Raw genomic sequence first — 10824 nt, forward strand, 5'->3', positions numbered from 1 at the left:
TTTTTTTTTTTTTTTTTCAGAGATGGGAAGAACGTGGCAGAAGATTGTTTTGGTCACTGAGCAGACATTACAAGCTTACAAATATTTACACGACTTCATCTTCCTTTATTTGGCCAGAGTAATCAAAATACAGACAGCAGAAAGTACAGATGTGGTGACTGACCACTACAGCCAGTCAACATTAACCCCTAATGTTAGATTGTAAATGAATGCCATATTTCTTATGGGACGAAATTTCAGTTTTTAAAAAGTATTCCGAATTTAGTTTGAGGCAATTGGTAGTAAGTAAACTGGAAAGTGTATATTCCACTTTTTTTTGTTATATCTGTCAAATATTATGTAATCAGAATTTTTGTCCATTGTAACGTAAGGCAGCAAATGAACTCAAGTTTTAATTTGAAGTAGGTGGAAATTGGGTTGTGGGATCAGTTATTTCAAATAGACCGCCTTTAAACACGTAAAAACAAAATTAACCGTATAGTTGGTCTTTTTACAAGTCAGTCAAATAATCCAAGTAGGCGCTTCTTTGCCAGTATAAACTGCACAGTGAACGTCATGCCTTTAATCAAAAGTATAAACTAGCATACAATTAATGTAAGATGTGGGGGGAGTTTGCCAAACATTGTGGTGTTCCTGGATGTGGGGTCATACCACCAGCTGTGCATAAAGAAACAAGTGGCTGAAGTTTATATTTAACAAGGTCCCTGATGATTTCAGTCCAACCTCAACTGTTTCTGTAGCACATTTCAGAGCAGATTGTTTTGTGATCCTGTCATAATGTAATGCAGCTTTGCAAAGAAGCTGTTATGGATGGTGCAGCTCAGGCTATAATTTACCTAACAGGAAACCGAGAGCCCATGACTAAGTGCTGTTACTCATTTCACATGCAGAGAGGTAGTTTACCTTAAGATTTAAAGGCACTGCACCCAAAAAACAAAAAAACAACTGTACTAGCAGATAATTATTATAACTAACATAGTACAACGCCTGATTATAACTTTAACAATATGTTAAAATTATGTATTTTAAATCTACAAAATTTCCAACTAATCATACGATAACATATGTTTCAGAAATTACTTTAAAATATATTTTAGTGAACTTTAAATGTTACATTCAACAACTATTTTGAATTATGAAATTACATACACTGCATGAATGAATGAATAAATGAGATAAATAAATGAAATTATCAGAGCATATCTTACAAGTAAATACAATTTCAGTTTATACGTCAAAATATCATATTTATTTCAGTGTGTTACTTGTTACTTTAAATTACTTTGTATTTATCACTTTAGACTTTTAATAATAATAAATACATATTTATTTATTTATTTACTTTAAATGAGTGGGTAAAAAACACTGAAATTCAGCTAACTGCAATTGATATACATTTAAAATATATTTTCAATCAACATGCAGTTATGTTTAATAACATTTTCATAATATTATTTCAGTGTAATATTTTTTGCAATCGACATACAACAACACATTTTTTTTTATATATTTTTTAAATACTTAACAATTATTCATTCATTCATTCATTCATTCATTCATTTGCTATGATTTTAGTTGCTTAATAAAACTTACATATTACATTTTAAATGCATCTACACAGCACATGCACTGTTTTTCCTGCATCTCCGTTCATTGTGGAGAAGCGGAAACCTGCAGTGTGGTGGACCCTTCATCTCAAGGTCAGGTTGACTTTCCTTGTCACCTCATTTACCAGGCATGAGACACGCCGCCCATGCCATATAATGGAGTGACAGAAAGTATCGGGCCGGGCCCGCTCAGACGGCCTTGATCCTGGTCACTGGTACGGAAAGCTTGCGACACGGCCCCACCACGCAGCTGGCAGGCCTCCTCCATTTCAATACGCCGCCTGGCATGTGCGGTTTGCACAGCGGTACGTCTAATAGGGGCTGTCATTGAGTGACCTGAGCTGATGCTTGCTGATAGGTCACAATGCTCTAATTCGCCGCTCCTTTGCTTAAGTCACCAGGCGTCCGTTTCATCAGTTAGCTCTACACGTCTTACTGCATTTCAGCCCCTTCGCTGGGACCTGGGCCCCAGGCTCACTTCAAACGCCGTTAGACCATCAGTCCAATCAAATTACCGCCATACTGGCTGCACGCTGACTTGGGTTTAGCGGTTACCGTTTGAGAAGCTTCTTTTGGCTAGTTTTTCTCTCTTCCTTAAGTTCAGCTGTTTCATTCCTTGCCCACGAAGAGAGACTGTTAATTGTTTCTTCTTGAGTCGATTTGCTGTTTCACTTCCCCTGCAATAAGAAAGAACACAGCTGTAATAACATTCCTCAAATCTCTTCCATCCCATTCTCAGTGCCTTGGCTGTGCAAAGAGAGCCCCCAATTTGTAATCTCCAACAGGAAAATGATGACCCAACGCCAAGCTGTTTTTGTGCAAAGGCGTAATAAAGTCATGTTAGAGTTTAAAGTTCACTTTACACAGTCATTTTAGAAGGGTGCTGTATGTTCTTAATCTAAACTGAACAGAATGAAGGATGGTTACATGAAAAACATGCAAAATGAAGTGGAGAGGCACCTTTAATTTATTTTCAGAATGATCCATTTATGTTCTAGAGCTGAGTAAAATTCCCTCATTCATTTTGTGTTCGTTTAGTTGGCCTGGCCTTGTTAGCCCCTGCTGGTAGCTGATAGAACTACATCTGTTTGCAAAATAAACCTTTCTGACCCTTGATAGATTTAAATAGATTTTCTTATTCTGAACACCTGGGAAATAGGTCATATTTCATTAGTGAGGTGTTTACCACCATTTGCTCTTTTGAATAACTTTGAATAATATCCAGTTGAATGCTGCCTATCAAAACATCTGGCAGTTGAATCACAGATATTGGAGGACGGAATCTGCTTCTCTCTCTTCTCTCCAAAATTGTCGACAGTGCTTTGATAATGTTCAACTCTTGTCTGGAAAGGGCAGATGCTGAAGTTCATCTTGGTGCTCCAACTGTCCACGTTTTATGATCGACACCTTTTTTTTTTTTTGCATTTTAGCAATGGTGTCTGTGATTAAAGACTTTTTTGCAGCTCCTTCATGGATGTTGGATTTGTGAAGTTCTCTGAGCTCGGTTTTTGTGGTACTGGTCTTCAAGGTGGATGTTGAAATTTGCTGTCTTTGCCGCAGTTTGGATACAATCTTCAGTCCCTATCATTCAATTTCGGTTTTCTTTTCTGATGAAGTCTTACTATGATTTGTTTACAAAGTCATAATCCAAAAGCTTGTTGGTCTTAAAAGATCAAAAAATGGGGCTATTAGGTTACAGATGCTCATGCTAAATGGGTTTCCGTGATATGCACTTTTTGGAAGTCCAGCAAGTCACCCACGGTTTGTACGAAACACTGCTGAACACAAATTATACTATAATGATAAACAACCAAGAGAATATAGACAACAAAAAAGACATATACGAGATAATAGCAACATGTATTATGCTTGTTTCACTGTAGCCTACATATATGTCATGGAAAACTGACTTGAAGATTTTTCAGAATAATCCATTTTCATTCTAATGGATTCTGAGTAACATAAATAATTTACAGATCCATGCAAAACTCCCTTGACTAATCTAGCAATTTACCTCTCATACATTAGCATCTCTTCATTATATCCCAGTAGCCCTTGTGCCTCACTGAAAGGTCCAAAACTTCAATGTTGATGGAGGCTTTTGAGGCTAAAAGGTTTGCCGTAAAGCGCTCCCAGGGGTGGAAGGGGGTGGAGAAAGAGACTTCACTCATGTGCAAGAATTCATCACTCAAACATATATTTAGATCATCCGTCAGCACCGCTGTGTCATTTTGTTTGGATAGTTTGACCCTGGTGGTCGACATTAATGCCAGAAGACAGACAAACTGGGGAGATAGAAGCTGCAAAGTTGAGATCGTTTAGATGACAAGATCTCTGCTGCGCCATCAAGCCATGCTAATATTTGTGTTCACTGTCTGTCTTACAAGTGGACAGGGGAGAGACAGTTGGCAAATACATACATCCGTTTAATGGAGGACATTATTCTGTGTAAGCTTCTGTCTCTGGTTAAGATCTGTTTGGATTAGAGGCATACTGACGGATGATACCCGGTCTGGGAAAGCACACCTGTGTGTATAATGTTAACAGACGTAACCTCCTCTCAAAACTGAAGAATAAAGACACTTTTAATCCAACAGATCTGTTTAACAATGCTTGCTTAAGAATTGCAAAATTTGAAAACAATTGCTCAAGAGCTCAAACAGCTCAAACAGAACTGAGCTACTTTAAACCCAAACTACATTTCTTACATTTTCTGAAAAAATAGTTAGCTTGTCTGCTTAAAAGTGCAGTGCTAGGTGATAGATCTTATACAATTTTTAATAGCGGGTTTCTATGCCGTTTCTAGGGTCTGGATGGATGTTATTATTGCTGAGGTGTTGAGAGTGTTTTAATGTTGCTATGAAGTTTGAACAGTAGGTTTTTCCAGGTGCATCCCAAATTACATCCCACATAACAAATTTCGGTTATTAAAATGTTATGGGAACATTATTTTAACATGCTTCTAAAATGTTGACGTCCAGTTTTTTTTTTGTGATTATAACTTTATTTAAATGCTACAAAACATTTCTCACAATGTTCTATTAACTGTATTTTTACCCAAAATATAATGTTATTTGAATGTTTATTTTTAATATTCTATGAACGTTAAAATGTCTCGTTTTCTTGTCATGATTAGAACGTTATTTAAATGTTACTAAAACGCTTATAACAATGCTCTACTAACTTTAATTTCACCCAAAATATAACGTTATTTGAACATTTATTATTACTATTCTAAAAATATTTATCTTTGTATTATATGAATGTTCATCTTGTCGAAATAAAATCAGGACATTCCTGAGAATGTTGTTCTAAGAACTTTTCACTCAACATTATGAGTGTATATCATATATGAATAAAGTTTTAAGAACATTCCATAAACATCATTTTAAGAATGATTTGTTCTAACATTTATATAACTTAAAAAATGTTAATGAAAGTGGTGAAAAAGTTAATCCAATCTCATGAAAGTGCATATAAATAGTATGCCAAATAAAAAGGAAAACTCGTGGTATTGATATGTAAAAATGGACTTTGGCGTGTATATGCTACGCGATGGGTAGGATTAGGGTTGTGGGGTAGATGCGTATCATATGTACACGAAAACTGCATATCATATGCATGCCAACTAATTTTGTATCATATGCACGCGAAAACTGCGTATTATATGCACACGCAAAACACGAGCGTAGCATATACACGCCAAAGTCCATTTTTGTGTATCAATAACACGAGTTTTCGTTTTTATTTGGCGTACTATTTATACACATTTTCATGAGACTGGGCTCAAAAAGTTCACTGTTAACTGGGATACCATACAATGCACTTATACTGTATGCACTATGTATTATGTTCAGTCTAGTGTATACACATTTTTTTTTAGGTTATTTTGTCATTCAGGTTCGGAATCTGTTAATGTAATTAATACTGCGATACATGAGTGCATTGAGGTTTAGTGGTGGACCTTACAAATTGTTTCTAAAAACAAAACTTTTTCGTACTAATCAAATCACATGAATTCATATGAAATAGTAAAATAGTTAAATTTTCTAAAGAGATCAGGTTGGCCCTAAGCAAGATATTTGCACAAATAATGATTTTTGCTAAATAATAATGAATTATAATGAATAATAAGAAAATATCTCCTTTTACTGTGCACATCTTAGATATCTAAGAATAACATTAAACTAAGATACTGTATCATATATACGCTCATATTTTTTAAATGGTTATCACAATGTTTTAAATCTTCCAAGGGTGATATACAATGCCATATTTATTCCTCTCAACCTGGGGCGCATTTCCCAAAAGCATTGTTAGCTAACTATGGTCGTTAGTTCCATTGAACTCTATTGGTAACGACGGAACTTGCGAACATAGTTGCTTTTGTTTAGTTGTCATTTGCATAAATTGTCTTTCTGGGGTCTCTTGGTAGATTTGTACACACAAAATTTTACAAAGAATCTTGTTTGCATTGTGAATGACTTGTGTTATTCATTAATTGATTTAGTGAGCAGTACTGGGTCGTAACTGATTACATGTAATCTGGGTTACATAATCAGATTCCAAAAATGAAGTACTTGTAATTAGATTCGATTACATTTTAAAGTTTTCATAATCAGACAATTCACACAATAGCAATAAAGTATTCATACGACTAACAAATATGCATCCGATAAATTCATTTTGTATGCAATTCAACAATCCCTATACTCTTAACACAAATTAAGAAATTACTGTTGCTCCAACATTTGTATTATAAATCAGTGCATAAAGCATGGCTTGGTGCTTCTCAATCAATGTGTGACCCTCTTGAGCAGGACTCATAGTGGTGCTTGTTTCGGCAAGTTAAGTTTTAACACATCTCAGGCCCAGCGAGCCCACTTTATAACTGTGTCACGGTGTTCTCCTCTCTTGTTTGAGTTTCTCAAGAATGAACTTAAGAAAGAAAAGGTTGTGAACGTACACATGCTTGGCTCAGAGTAATGCTGCGAGACTCTCTGTGCACAGGCATGTAAAGTCTTGAAGGAAACGTTTGTCTTGCTAATGCAAGGCAGACAAAACATTTTTTGCTTGATAGCATCTGTTTGCCGAACGGGGCTGTCTCAAATGGACGTGAAGAGCCAAGCCAATGCCTAAAATGGAGGGGAGTGCGAATGTGACACATTTCAGACAAGTGCTAATGAATGTAAACACTGAGCCGATAAAAGCAAAGCAGCATGGAGAAGCTATGTAGCTTTGCGGAGGGTAATTCAAGGCATTTTCCAAGCATCTCGTGTCTGACACATTAGCCTAATCTCATTCATCACATGAGTTTCACCGTGCGAACGGATGAACCCGTTGGGGTGAAGGGAGGACAAGTCAAAGAGGGAGCTCACACTGTGGAAATAAATGATGATGTTTTCACAACAGGAAAGTGAAGGACAGCTCTCTGCAGTGCTCTTATTATGCTAATGAAATAAATTAGCACCAACAGATTTGACTGCACGCTCCAAGTTTTGATGAAAGGCGCTGTGGTGGTGTTGATTGTTTGCCGTTGTGGGGAACATCACCTCAATAAGTTTGGTCAGCCTTGCAGAAAAAACAAAAGATCTGGCAGACCATTTCAAAAAAGTTGGAAAGCGCTAGACAAAGCGCTAAATTTTAGCATATACATACTCTATTGTCAGCTGTTGAAACTGAATCTTTCCAATCTATAATACATTTAAGCAGTTAGACTACAGTGATGGTAATCTTTTGAACAATGTACTAACAAAAAGTAATTAATACATTGAAGCTACTTAAAGGTTTAGTTCACCCAAAAATGAAAATTAGCCCATGAATTACTCGCCCTCAAGGCATCCTAGGTGTATATGACTTTCTTCTTTCAGACGAATCCAGTCAGAGTTATATTAAAAATAGTCTTTAATCTTCCAAGCTGTTTAATGGCATTTAGCGGGTGTTGCAGTGCATCAGTAAGTGAAATAAAGCGCATCCATCCATAATAAAAAGTGCCTCACACGGCTCCGGGGGCTGAACAAAGGCATCCTGTAGCAAATTGATGCATTTTTGTAAGAAAAATAACAATATTTAAAATGTAATAATCAATTTAATCCAGCTTGCGCTCAGTGTTGTACACGGAAGCAGCTCCGGGCGGATGACGTAGGACGTCGGCATAAAAAGTGCACTTTTTAAAAGTGTAGTTAAGTTGTTAGAAAACAGTCATGAAAATATACTTTAAGTAGACTTAGGTGGCGTTTTTATTTTATTATAATATCTGCAAGCACAGTATTTTAAAGTATATTTTTATGATTTGCAATGCACATTATGCACTTTTTTCCAGAAAGGATGATATTGATAATGTAGTATGAATCACTTTTATGACAAGAAAAGTTTTTGAATGACGGCAGTACATTTGAAATATTAATTTACACACAAACTAGTTTTCTTGTCTTATCAGTTTCAAGCTGGATTTAGCTGGTTTAAGATGGATTCCCAGCTTGGCCAAGCTTCTGTTTAGTTTGTTGACCCTATTTTCTTTCATAATCTATCTTATTTCATTGTTACGTTATTCCGAAGTTAAATGTTTGTCTTTGTAATTTTTATCTAAATCAACTGCAATAACGTTCCACCAATCCCTTTTATTTATTCAATCTCCCCCTTTAAACATCTACGTCTGTTTTGGTATACAGTACTCACTTTTCCCAATCCAATCAGTTTTTGATGGCTTGTCCCAAACATTTATTTCTCATTGGCTATTTCTGAAGTAAAACGCTTCTTTTCGAAGCTATTCTTACGGTCAACCTTCCAATCAGCAGCTGTCCGTCAAACCAACATTACAGCACGTTCTTCACACAACGACAGCTCAAACGATGTACTAATAGGCACTGGAGCTCCACCCTTTGACCTTTGCGACCCTTCATTTGTCAGACCACACAGTGTTTGGGCGTGAAACAATCAGCAGATCTTGGGGCCGCTCCAATCCATCTAGGAGCTGCTGGGCAGGGTGCTCCCACAGCCCCTGCAGAGCCATTCGACCGGAGGCTAAGCAAGCTTGGAATCCCACTAACCCGTCTTGGGTTTGGCCGATGTGAAAAGCCCGTTGTCCCTGGCAACAGCTGCACTGACCACATTTCCTCCAAAGGGAGCTTGGCCTTTTCCTCAGGGCAACCCGTTAGCGCTGTGGCCCATCTCTTTCTGGGTCGGTGTGGTGAAAGCAAAGCCTGATGAAGGACTGAGACACCTGAGACAGGAAACCGTGCCTTTCCACTTCACTAATATCATATTTCATACATCTCCTGGCTCCTGCAAGCTCTAGGTTTGTGTCAAGTGGGTACAAAGATGAAATTATGAATTTGCCTTCACATTAAGTAGAGGTGCACAAAAGTACTTTAGAGGTGATGTTTATTTTGTTTTAATTCATGTATAGGCCTTCAAGAAGTGAAGAAAAGATGTCAAAGTTAGAATAAACCTAGAAATAATAGGGGATTTATGGTTTTAAAAATAATTTCTAAATATTTTTAAATTATAAAAGTCTTAGAAAGTTATGACAGATGATTATTTATGTATTTCTGTATTTTTTTCTTTATACTTGTTTTCCTTGCATTCGTTTTTATGTTGTTCTTGTTTTGAACAATGTTATTTTAGTATCATTAAGATAAATCAGCTTTTATTAACATTTTAAATCAGTTATATTTTATTTTTTTAATTTTCTAGGTTATTTTAATAGGTTATATATTATTTATACACACACATATTTATGACTTAAAATATGATATGTCTTCCAGTAATAACGTAATAATAAATAACTTTAAAAGTCATGGAAATTTGTTGGTCAGAAGGTGTGATAATACTAAATAGCTGAACTTATAGATCAACACGTAGCGAGAAAAGACCAAGTGTTTTGGGAACTTCATCATCTCACGCACACATTTCATGCAATTAAAGGGCAAACTGGAAAGCAGTGATTGCTCATTTCCTGACATGTCAATCAGTCTGAGAGAGTCCTGTGGTGTCCTGTCAGCAGAAGCAGTCAAGTGTTCCTCAGGGGAGGCCTGACGTCTGCTCGCGGACCTCCCGTATACTCGGGGGAAGTCATTTCTCATGCCCTCTTGGTAAACAAAATATACAATCCAACCATGATGCAGGACCACCAAGTGAGAAAGCATAAGCAGGACTGACAATGCCTCTCATTCACATTTTTGTAAAGTATATCCAAAATAAGCACAAGAGTGCATGATAACAATCTATGGGCTGAACGCAAAAATCAAACAAATGTCTACAGAGACAAACAGTAGCTCTAATGTATATATTCAGGTATGTGGTGAAACATTTAACCAGCTCATCTGAAGCATTTGAAAATGTTTAATTAACACAATACAATATACTTTTCAATAAAATAAAATAAAATAAAACAATAACAATAACATAACATTCCCCATGTATATATCATGGCATCGTGTTGCTTTTTAAGGCAGACGCATGCATGCAGTCATTCATGTCTTGGTCATTGCTCTGACGTGGATCACTATGCAGTGAGCTGAGATAACGTAAATTTTCCTGAATCAGCAAGCTCTGACAAGATGGCGTGGTTTAGACTGCAGTGTAAGGGAGCGTGACAGTGCTGTCATGTACACCTGATGAGATGATTAGTCTGTCAAACTGATAAAACAGAAGGCCTTGAGAGACTCGAGGGCTCATTGGCTCACCTGCACTGATTCTCCTAAGGGCTTCCAGGCAAAGGAAGTTTAGATTTCCAGACCAGTCATGACCTCATTTTTTTCTAATTATTGTTGGTTATACCACACTGACGTTTGTTTTGAAACTATTTCTTTCTTTCTTCCCCCCCCATTATTTATAATATTCTTAATTCTTAGTTCTTATAATTAATTATTTGATAAAACTTCTCTAAAATAAATTATTAAATTCATTATGACATAAGTGTGGCTATTATTGATATTGTCACATGTTTGAAAAATTCGTACATAATAATACAAATACAAAAATGCTTGTCATTACGGTATTTGATTCACTTTATAAATTATACATATAATACATAATATTATTATACATATAATACATCATAACTATTGTTCATAACATTTTTTAGTTAATTAAATTGAGACATTACATTGATAAAAAGGTGAAAGTAAAATGACAGTTTACTGCTTAAAGTGAAAGTAAACATTTAGAATGATACAAAGAGTTCTCTTTCAAATATTTCAACTTCCGCATTATA

This window comes from Sinocyclocheilus anshuiensis, unplaced genomic scaffold (assembly GCF_001515605.1).
Source record: "Sinocyclocheilus anshuiensis isolate Anshui unplaced genomic scaffold, SAMN03320099.WGS_v1.1 scaffold870, whole genome shotgun sequence".
In the NCBI taxonomy this organism is placed as follows: domain Eukaryota; kingdom Metazoa; phylum Chordata; class Actinopteri; order Cypriniformes; family Cyprinidae; genus Sinocyclocheilus; species Sinocyclocheilus anshuiensis.